This window comes from Podarcis tiliguerta, assembly GCF_965153285.1.
Source record: "Podarcis tiliguerta genome assembly, chromosome: 4".
NCBI classification, from domain to species: Eukaryota; Metazoa; Chordata; class Lepidosauria; order Squamata; family Lacertidae; genus Podarcis; species Podarcis tiliguerta.
Window position 1 is genome coordinate 81704394 of NC_139537.1, and position 11447 is coordinate 81715840.

Here is an 11447-nt window from a genome sequence, read left to right on the forward strand (position 1 = left end):
CCGCCAACCTTCTGATCGGCAAGCCCAAGAGGCTCAGTGGTTTAGACCACAGTGCCACCCTAGTCCCCTCTACTCACTTCTTTTAAAAGGCTCATTAGCTTCAGCTCAGAAACAGGTGACACATATGCAAGCAGTAAGAAATGGTGGTGTGGTTTTTTTACCATTGCCTTGTCAAACTACCTTTGCCATGTTAATTATAGCATGCTCTTTCCCTCTGATGATTAAAAATCTATTGCTAGAGAATAACCTATAGAAACCTATGCTCACACACATTCAACTGAAAAAAGAGTTAAATTAATACAATGCACACCATGGCCTGAATCCAAATAACTCGTCCAACCAGTTTGGTGTATCTGAAGGTGCTGTGGACAGATTTCTTGTACAGTAGTAACCCCACCATGACACAAAAGGCTTTTAAGAAAGGAACTGTTAAAGGAGTTGTGGTATCACATGGTGATCTACTGCTCAAAGGAAAGCAAGAAGAAGAAAATCTGCTGGGTGAGAACAAGCCGTTGGGGTCAGCCCAAGCAGCTCTTTGGATCCTAGTCAATGTTTCTCCTTCGCTTTCCTGTCCTTCCATTGTTCAGGAACATTTCACACACTGCATGGCAGCAAACCCAGGTCTCTTGCCAAGTAGACACTTAATATGGAACTGTACTCAATTGCGGCCAACTTCCCGGAGAAGTTCATCAATATTATACACGAGTTGGACACACCTAAGTCATATTCACATTTTACATGTCAAGTGAACACTGAATATGAGAACAATCTCTCGATCCATAAAGTATATGCCACTTATAAACTGTAACCATTTTTGCAAGATTAATTATTACCAACCAAACCCAGTATTTCTGGGGATTGAGATAAAAGCATAAAGCACAGCAAAACTGCCTAGCACATTTTGCAAATTTAATTTTCAATCCCTCTGTCTACGTCCTTCTAAAACGGTCTGGAGAATTTTCAAGGTTTTTTAATGGAATGGGCAAGAAATATTACAAATTGCCATGCCAAAACAGTATCTCTCTGAACCAAAAGGTGTTGCCCTATCCTTTGATGGAAATAATGTGTGAATAGTTTTGTTTTGTGGTTGATTTTTAAAATAAAATAATAATAATAATAATAATAATAATAATAATAATAATAATGTAATTGCCCTATGCAGATTCTTTTCTTATATACTTGAGTTTTTTTCTTTCCAACCCCAAATACTGATTTCATCAGTTACAACCATTAGGCATGTTGTAAAATATGCAGAAAATTAAAACCAGTTGAAAAGGAACAACTGAGCAGACCTCTGCACCACAAAATTCAGGACAGGGGTTAGCAAACTTTTTCAGCAGGGGGCCGGTCCACTGTCCCTCAGACCTTGTGGGGGGCCGGACTATTTTTTTTTGGGGGGGGGGATTGAACGAATTCCTATTCCCCACAAATAACCCAGAGATGCATTTTAAATAAAAGAACACATTCTACTCATGTAAAAACACACTGATTCCCAAACTGTCCGCCTACCACATTTAGAAGGTGACCGGACCGGATCTGGCCCCTGGGCCTTAGTTTGCATACCCATGAGTTAGGATACCTTAACAGGGTTGGGGAAACTCAAAGCCAGGAATGTGGCCCTTGGTCTCTCTATCTGGTTCTTGGGCCTCTTTCCAGGCTATAATCTTCTCCAGACCACAGCCCTTCCAGCCCCCACTCTGCACCCCCTCCTTGAGTGCTTTTGCCTGGCTAGAATGCTTTTTTTTTTGCCTGGATGATGGACAGTGAAGAGTTTGCGTATGTGCAGAAGCTAGCTCCACCCATTTTGACATTGGCTCCACCCACCACTGATATTTAGCCCAGAATGAAATGTGACTCTCAGACCGAAAAAGGCTTACTATAACTGTGTTAGCAGGACAATGGGAGAGGGAGAGAAGTAATCTCAACACAATAATTTGGCCAGTGTGGTGTAGTGGTTAAGAGCGGTAGTTTCGTAATCTGGGGAACCGGGTTCGATTCCCTGCTCCTCCACATGCAGCTGCTGGGTGACCTTGGGCCAGTCACACTTCTTTGAAGTCTCTCAGCCCCACTCACCTCACAGAGTGTTTGTTGTGGGGGAGGAAGGGAAAGGAGAATGTTAGCCGCTTTGAGACTCCTGAAGGGGAGTGAAAGGCGGGATATCAAATCCAAACTCCTCCTCCTCTTCTTCTTCTTCTTGTGATAAATCAGGATTTTCTCTCTCTCTTACAACAAGCTAGATGCACTCACTGCAAAGTGTATCAATACCAAAAAAAGAGGCATAGCGAATATTGTAACATAAGCCATCCTGATATCTAACTTATATTAATGCAATACTTTCTCACCTGACGTGTAATTGGACTTTGTACTGAAATCAGTTATTAATAAGATAATATATATACACAATTGCCAACAGCAGTAGGCTGAAATCCCAAGTGTACTCAGGAGTAAGTTTGCATTCCATAAATAAAATGTATATTCAGATGTTTGCATGTTTAAAGCTTAAACTCACAGACTTGCATTTAACACACATTAACTGGTTCGTAAGGTATCTGAATGGCTCTAATTCTATCCAGTTCCACAGAAAGTTACTTTACAAAGGAACATTCGAATCCCATTCTAACAGATGCAAAGTCAGCTTTTTCAATGAATAACGTATTCCTTAAAGATAGGGGGGAATCCCAAGTACCGCTGGAATGTTGCGCTGTCAACCGAGTGGCCGCAGAAAACTCATTTGAAAGAAAATATTTAGCTCAAGAACTACAGTTCTCAGCATGCAATTCCTCATTTTTGAAATAGCAACTACATTCATATGCCGGTAGATTGCCAACAGCAGACTCCATGTGCCAAGCTGCTCTTGGCCATTTCAGTTGTCTCAACTCAAGACATAACATTACACTATGGTTTGTGCTAAAATAGTTAGGAAGCTCAAACCACGGTTTCAGTTTTAAAAATCAGGCAAACTATTGTTTAGTGTTTGTTTACATTTACTTGGCACTCCCATATTTCTGATGCGGCAACCTCCTGAGATGTAACTACGGTGTACAGATTTCATAAATTACTGCAAAGCACAGATATTACAAAACATAGTTTGAAAATCCATTTCAAATCATGGTTTCCAATTCTATTTTATCTATACAGGCATAGCTCCAAGAAAGCTTTGCATCTAACACTACAGCGAAACTTCCTTGATATCCATCATTGGGCATGACATCTGAATGGAGTTAATATGACTGGTGTCATACCTTGGGTTACAGATGCTTCAGGTTGCGTCTTTTCAGGTTACAGGCGCGCCGCTGCGGGTTGCGAACGTGCATCCCGCTCGGATCACGTTCGCAAGCCGAGTGTCCATTGTATCTGTAAACCAAGTATATTCTCTGTTGTCTGGTGGCAAACTTATATTTTGGATACAAACACACTACGACTGGTCACGTATTTGATGGTGGAAGAGTTATAACACAGCGCAACATTACTTAAAATGGATTTACTCCAATATCAACAGGTTATCCAAAGATTTATATTGGATATGTTACAAGGCAAAAATGTCTATGCACTTAGAAGAAAAACACACACACTAAAACAACCAACTAGCCCCCGTGTTTAAACAGTTATTTCCTCATCCTCAGGAGAGCAATCTACTTAAAAGAAGGCCTAAGAAGATATCATGGTTTAATAGAATGTTACTTTCAACATATCATGCTACACTTATACAGTTTGCAGTGAACAACAACAACAACATTTCTTAACAAAAGGAAAGAAAAATTGAAAACTTGCTCTGTCTTGCTTTCAATTTTTAGACTGGGGAACTCCAGATTTTTAAAACTTCTATTTATTACTAGCAAGGAATGCCAACTGATTAAAGACTCTCAAATCGATTTGCTGTCAAGCTTTTCAGCCAATTAAATCTAAGTCAATCACTGACATTTTGTAATGTACAGAAAGGACTCTGAAGTTCTTTGAAGAGTTCATTTTCCTTAAGGACAAGACAGCATAAATTGCAATAAATAAAAGATACTATTCCACATTAAAATGACAGCATCCGTAATATGCCCCAGATGTAGTAGGATGCCAAACAGCTTCTGAAATGAACATCTTCAAGATTCATCTATTCCAATCAAAGATCAAGATACAGTGGTACCTCGAGTTAAGTACTTAATTCGTTCTGGAGGTCCGTTCTTAACCTGAAACTGTTCTTAACCTGAGGTACCACTTTAGCTAATGGGGCCTCCTGCTGCTGCTGCGCCACCATAGCACGATTCCTGTTCTCATCCTGAAGAAAAGTTTTTAACCCGAGGCACTATTTCTGGGTTAGCGGAGTCTGTAACCTGAAGCTTATGTAACCTGAAGCGTCTGTAACCCAAGGTACCACCCTCATGCCTATCAACTGCTTTTGGTTCTTATTTTTAGAAGGAGAGAAAGTGTTCCATGAAAACTTTGCTAGCTATCGATAAATCTTATGGGAAGAGTTATCCTTCAAGGAGTTCTATCAGTTTTGGCTCATTGAAAAGGAAAATGGCACATCTATATAGCCCAGCCATTGACATGCCCTTCAAGTGCCCCATCTGACTTTTGTCGTCAACATCACGGGTTAGTTGAGGGGCAAATTTTAATCAGCCACTGAAACTCAAATTGAATAATCACAATGATTAAAATCGATTAAAGCTTGCAGTCCTAATTACACATAACCCACTATGGGTACTCCCAATCCCGATGCGAAATAACCTTGGAGAGAATGTGCACCCTTAAAAAGAAGAAGAACAACATCAGATTCATGTTTCTGCCTGAAACAGGGACATGGACAACTGTATACAAGTGGTCAAGTACACTGGCTGGCAGTGCAAACTAGGGCAGACGACAAGGAAAAGAAATAGGTCAGGAAAAAAATCTCCATGTACACACTGTCCTCTGCCACAGATCCCTCTGCTTTAAGCTGTAGTTTAGTTGTAGAATTCCTGTTTTGCACACAGAAAGTCCAGGTACAATCCTCAGCATCTTCAGTTTCAAGTAACTCAGGTACCTGGTAGGTCTGTAAAAGACCTTTGACTGATAGGCCAAAGAGTCACTAGCAATCAGTGTGGACAATACAGTCGTACCTTGGAAGCTGAACGGAATCCGTTCTGGAAGTCCGTTTGACGTCCAAAATGTTCAGAAACTAAAGCTGCTTCTGATTGGCTGCAGAAAGCTCCTGCAGCCAATCAGAAGCTGCTCCTGCAGCCAATCAGAAGCCGCGGAAGCCCCGTCTGACATTTGGCTTCCAAAACTAGTTTGCAAATTGGAACTGTCACTTCCGGGTTTGCAGCGTTCAGGAGCCAAAACGTTCGATAACTAAGCCATTCGAAAATCCAAGGTACGGCTTCTAGTTTGCTTCTAGTCTCCATAAAAACCTTTTTCAGGTGCCTTCAGATCCTCACCTCGTTTTTGGGTTAGCCAATAATCACTCTCTCTATTTTTATATCAATCTTTCTTACTGTGGATTGGTCTGATGATGGCTGGGGAGAGGAATTTAGAAGTTTTTAACATTCCAGAATAAACCAAACTTCATGCAAAGTATTTTGTGTTTGTTCAGTTTTGCTGTAAATATTTTACAGTACAGCTTTCAATTTTAAAAAGGAATTAAAAACAAACAAACCTAGAACTAAGACTCCACACGAAACATATGCCAAAAGCTCTTTCCATGATTAAGTTTCTCTGTGACCATCAAATGCAATCCCAAATTAAAAGAACCTAAAGTGATTTTAAAAGAGATTCTGCATGTCATCAGGATTCCAGAAAAACGGAAGGGCATAAACATGGGGAAGCCATTGTTTTTGCATCTCCTTGTTGCCTGAACTGGGATGTTCACAGCTGATACAAGGGAGCATAATGAGACATAAGAGAAGAGATAGCCTCCAAGGTCATGCGAATATCATGTCACACAAGATGCAGAGGCAAATCCAGGTCTCCCACTGAATATGCCAGCAATTACAGTCCACCTTGAGACATGTACCTGTATGACATACATGTTGGTGCACATGCATTTCTGAGGACCTATCTAGGTCATTAAATGCCTCCTATTTTTAGGTATACATCAAAACATGTAATGTGTGAAACGGTCCTTTTGGACTTCAGTGCTGTGAAATGAATTTCACTGTGCCCAGCGGTAAGTGTCAAGGCATAAGGGAAGCTCCGTTTAAGCATCACGAGAATGCATCACTGTGGAATGGCATTATGGTTGTAAAGGCAAGAGCGAGAGATGATGCCACTCTGACAACACACAAGGTATAAGCAAGGCAGCTGCACGAAGTGCTCTTCGGATACTACTGCTAAACACCATCAAACCACAAAGGCAAAACCCTTGTCAATGCTGTGAATCCTTAGCATCCCAGAGACGCAGGTCTTGTCAACCATCATTATCTCAAGTCTTATCCCTGTCCCCTATGTGGACAGTCAACAAGAACCAAAACAAGCAGAGGCCAGTTCAGATGGAAATAAATTAAACTGTGTATCTGTATATAATTCCTTTATGACAGCAATAAGATTATCTGGAAAGGGGAAGACTGACTGAAGGAACCACAAATGTGGTTGCTTAGTAACAAAGCACACATTCCCTCTTCCAGTCTCATCCAGAAATAATATATTACAAGTATTTTTATACTACTCCTCAATTAATTTCCCAGGGCAGTTTACAAAAAGAAGAAAAGAATTAAACTGTAAGCAACAAATGGTAAAAGCAGTGTTAAAGACAGTGGGATTGAAATTGTCTTACAAACATGGAAGATAAAAAAAAAAGGTCTCTGCCTGGTGCTGAAAGTGCAATTAGGCACCAGGTGGGTCTCTCTGGGAAGTGTTCCACAATTGGGGTGCCAACACAAAGAAGGCCCTTTCTCTCATCAGCCCCTGACTCAGCTTAGGTGGCAGAGACACCTGAAGGAGTCATTTCACAATGCAGATCTTAATTTACAGAAAGGTACATAGGGAGAGGGTACAGAAAGTACCCAAGGGCAGTGATGTTTCCTTAGCACCTCCCATGTGGTTCCACCTAAAGTAGTTCACATGCTGGCATGAAGTCAGCTATGAGGCTGCAAAAGTAGAACCCAGTCAGCCCGTGTGCAAACAGGAGTGGGAAGATTGAAAAGAAGGGGATTCCTTGGTCACTGGGTCATCTGGATGCAAGCAAGTGGGTTGAGGACAATCAGATTTCCAGAACCGTATAATGCACATTTGCTGGAAGGCAACCTATAGGGATCTGAGCTAGAGCCACATAAGGGCTCTGGAAGTAAGATGAGATATAAATGCATTGATCAGTTAATTTAAATGATAGATATGCTTCCACCACTTCTCTAGAAGATTCACAACTAAAAGCTCCCAAGAGCTTTATACAGTACTATTCCAAATGGTACAGAAGTCCTCCCCCCCTACAACAAATGCAGTAGACTCAATGTGCACCTGTGGTTTGTGTAGGCTGCCTCTCAGCATGTGCACAGTTCCTTTGCAATGGAGAACAATGCCCCCCAAGGCTGATGGCACAGTGCTCCTGGGCATGTTTTATTTGGAAAGAGATTACTTCTGCGCCTGTCTAATATTGATCCTGCATCTCACCCTCAGGGTGGTTGTGGCCCAACAGATGGTTCATTGCATTAGAAGTGATCTAGACATGACAGGCTGAAGGAAGAGAAAATCTGCAGCTCTGCTCTGTGTTGGCTATCGATATGCATGGTCTCCCACATACCATGTAGCCTTATGGAATGTAGCTGCAAATTACTACCAGCCATTGCATGCTCCTTATGGAATGTAGCTGCAAATTACTACCAGCCATTGCATGCTCCGTTTTACTAAGAGGCTGCACATGTATTTGCATTCACCGTTCATGCATGTAAAAATGCAGTCAATACCTTCCAAAATTCTGTTGTCTGTTTCATTCTCTTTCCTATACTTCAAATTCCTCTGCAGTGAGATGCATGTAGTTTATCAAAAGCCCAGTAGAGTTAAGACTATGTAGTTTAGCTAGGAGGGGGAAACTCTTCCAAATGATCTATAGGGCAGGGGTTGCCTGCTCCAAGATGAGGTGAAGCAGGGTGTCTCCTGACCTTCAGGCATGGGAAGCAAGTGCCTTTTATCCCTTGCCACTGCTGCCAGAACACATCATGATTTAGGAGCCCACAGGGGCTTTCTGGACTTCATGGAATATTTGACCAATGACCAGCATCTCAACTTTTAGCCACAGTGTGAAAAAGTCCCCAAACAAATTTTGTACTGCCTCCCATAGCCTCAAGCACGGTTCTTTTCAATGCTGAGTCAATTCGCACATTCAGCTGTGAGTCATCAGGTGTTGAGCAATCAAGTGATAAGAAAGCAGCTGATGTAAACCTATCTGTGAAGCCGGCCCAAATAGACCATACCACATCTTGCTTTGGTTGCACCTGAAACTATGTGATCAAGGCAAAAGAAAAAAGAGGGCCACTGCCATGGGACCAAATAGGTCACGTAACTCCTGATCTTGGAGCTTCACTTCTTATTAATTTAGAATGATTGGGTCATGGAGAGTGGGGTGGCATGTCACATATTCTTTAGCATTTTCTCCTTTGTTGACTCAGTTGAGACCTGGGGTATCAGCTGCAACTTAGATCCAGGTTTTCAGCCAGGGGTGTGTGTGTGTGGGTGTGTATACAGCCTGTTGTGTACACACACACACACACACACACACACACACAGTGAGCTTAAGTCCAGAGGGCCTTCTTGGTAGCTGGATTCTTTAGTTCCCTTCCATAACTTTCCCCTCGTCTCATCCGTTTTCAAAAACAATTCACTTAGCTTGTACTACCATATTTACACGAATCTAATGCGCACCTCAAACCTTGAAACCAAAAGGGTTTGGTTTGCCGGCACAATCAAATCTAATAACGCACTCCCTGATTTTCGCGACGTTAATTTGGCCAAAAAAGTGCGCATTGCATTTGAGCAAATACGGTAGATAGTGTGCATACCTTTATGAGCTTCCATGGTAGGAACGCAGCAGTTGCACTCTGGATGTGTAAAGACACTGTGCATTGTTCAGCTGCAAGGTCTGATCATGGGAGCCAGAAAAGGGTGTGTTTCAGTCAATTCACAACCTAAAACACTTGGGTACCTGTCAAGAGGCTGGAAAGCCAAATGGCAATCCTTCCAACTAATTAACATGAGGCACAATCTACCAGGGGGGGAAACAACCACCCCTCCTCCGAAATGAACCACCAGGCTCTTGCGAACCCATCCTCTCACTTCAACGGGACACACTGTATTGTGCCCAATAGCTCTGATTTGATTCCCCACCTCCCACCCTGCTTAAAAACACCAGGTATCTTCCAACTGAGGCGAATACCACACCTCGGTCACCAAGGCCTCCTTTGAATGGCACCCCCTACCTTAGCTGCGCACCCCTCCCCTGCCCATATTGAGGAACCCTAATAAATGCTCCGCGATCCCCTACCCGCCCCCCCGCCGCTGGGTCGAGACCCGACCTTTGGCGGAGTTAAACGGTTCCAGATGAGAAGCAAGGCTGGCTGCTCCTCCCCACGTCTGTCCGTCCCGTCCGTCCATCCCAGGCGCTCCCTCGGCTTCCTTTGTGCGCAGCCAGCTCTGCCTAGACGCACCGCCCGGCCGTCAATAGAGAAAGGCGAGCCGGATGATTCTTATTCTTATATACAAAGGGGTAGGTGAGGCGATTTGAATCACACAAACATTTCAAAGCCCCCCCCCCCAAGACGAAAGATCGCATCCTGGGGAGGGACTGGGGGTGGGGGCGCAGGCCCACCAGAGATACTGCAAAGCGAGAAGGGGGCGGGGAGAGCGAGAGAAGTCAGAAGAGGAGCCCTTCGCCCCAGCAACTTCCAAATCGGATCGAGGAGACAAAAGGCAACTTCTGGAAGTAGCGGCGTGCAAAACCGGAGCGGGGGCGTGTGCCATAAAGACGGGGGGGGGGGGGGAGAGAGAAAGAGACCGCAAAACACAGCACACAAAACATACACACACCTCTCAGCCTGGTCCAAGCGGATTTCCAGGGCTGGCGCCTCACCCCCGCAAGAAGCGTCTCCGGCGGCGGACGAACATAAAAAGGGCTGCTTCTCCTCCTCGCCGGAGCGGCCCCCGCGCCCGGACTCGGGAGCCGCCGCCCCCTCAGCCCCGCAAGCGCCCACGCGCCCGCCCCCTCCAACCCCTCTCCCCCATTGTTTGCTCCGAGGTCCGCGCGCCGCCCCTGCTCACCGTGCGCGGCGCTCCTCCTGGGGCTCGCTCTCTCGCTCGCTGTGGTGGCGCAGGACGAGTCGGCTTGGGGCCGCCGAAGGGTCCGAGCCATTAAAGGCTCCGGGAGGCGGTGTGGTGGCGAGGAGGAGGGGGAAGGCAAGGGGAGCGGCGGCGGCGAGCGGGCGACGGGAACGAGGGCGCCATGGCTCTCCAGCTTCGCTCGCCTTTTTGCGCGCGGGGAAAGGGAGGCCAGAGGGTCAGGGGAGCGGAGCCCCGCCGACCCAGGAGCGGGAAGCGAGCGCTGCTGCTGCTGCTGCTCCTACCGCCGCCGTCGCCGCCTTCTCTTTCCCCTCCCACTCCCACTCCGGCCCCCGCCTCGGGGAAAGGCGCGGCGGCGAAGAGCCCCCTCCAGCGTCCGCACGCCAGTCCTGCCCCGGCTGCTGCACAGGCGGCCCCCGCCCCGGCCGCCTTTCTTCTCCTCCTCACGCGGAATAAGCGCAGCCCGCGCGCGCAAAGCGCCCCCCAACCCACCCAAGACTCACCCTCCGCACAGAACGCGGGGCGGGAGGAGCCTTTTTCCCGCCTTCTCGCCAAGGGTCAACTCATGCAAGTCTCTCGTTTCGAACGAGGCGCGGCGGAGGCCACAAGCGTCCGAAGGTCTCGAGGCGGCGACGGCGGCGCGGGGTTCAAGCCGAGCCACCAGGTAACAGTTCAGGCTCAGTACCTGCCAGGATTACCGCCAACTGCAATAAAATATTGGGTGGGGGGCGGCCAGGTAAGCCCCGCCCCACACAATCGATCACATGACATGGCACACAAACACGCTATTCGAATGGAAACGCCCATCAACTTTTTTGGGGGGGGGGGGTCCCATAAATATTTTATTGGGGGGGGAGGGGAGCCAGAAGGGACGGCAGCCCCTAGGAGTTGGCTCCTATAGTACCTGCCTTGCAAAAAATAAAAAAATCCCAGGTTCCTTTCAAACCATTCTTGTCTCTGCCAACTCCCTGGGGGCCCCAGCACCCACAAAATTCCCCATGAAGCGGCCAGGTTCCCACAAATTTTGGTGCCAGGGCCATGCACACTATGGCACCCACAGTCACGGGCCAAGTTAGCACTCCTACTCCAGGAAAATCAGATTCACCACTATTCGGAGACCTGAACCATTGTCTCTTTCCCACAGTTCTCAGTTACAGTGGTACCTCGGGTTACATATGCTTCAGGTTACAGACTCCGCTAACCCAGAAATAGTG

General features: G+C 45.9%; 1 protein-coding gene across 14 annotated transcripts in view; it reads right to left on the bottom strand.

The window, feature by feature from the left end:
* The window catches only part of FARP1 (FERM, ARH/RhoGEF and pleckstrin domain protein 1), a 188097-nt gene extending 177114 nt beyond the window's left edge, over positions 1 to 10983 (bottom strand). For 3 of the 14 annotated variants that reach the window (XM_083437655.1, XM_083437662.1, XM_083437658.1), the window contains exon 1: positions 9985 to 10120. The gene's annotated coding sequence lies outside the window, so the exon portion shown is untranslated. Of the gene's footprint in view, positions 1 to 9473; positions 9850 to 9984; positions 10121 to 10215; positions 10643 to 10736 lie in introns of those variants that run through there. The other 11 variants (XM_083437664.1, XM_083437660.1, XM_083437661.1 and 8 more) reach the window with 9 other exon arrangements.
* Between the last annotated feature and the right edge of the window lie 464 nt (positions 10984 to 11447).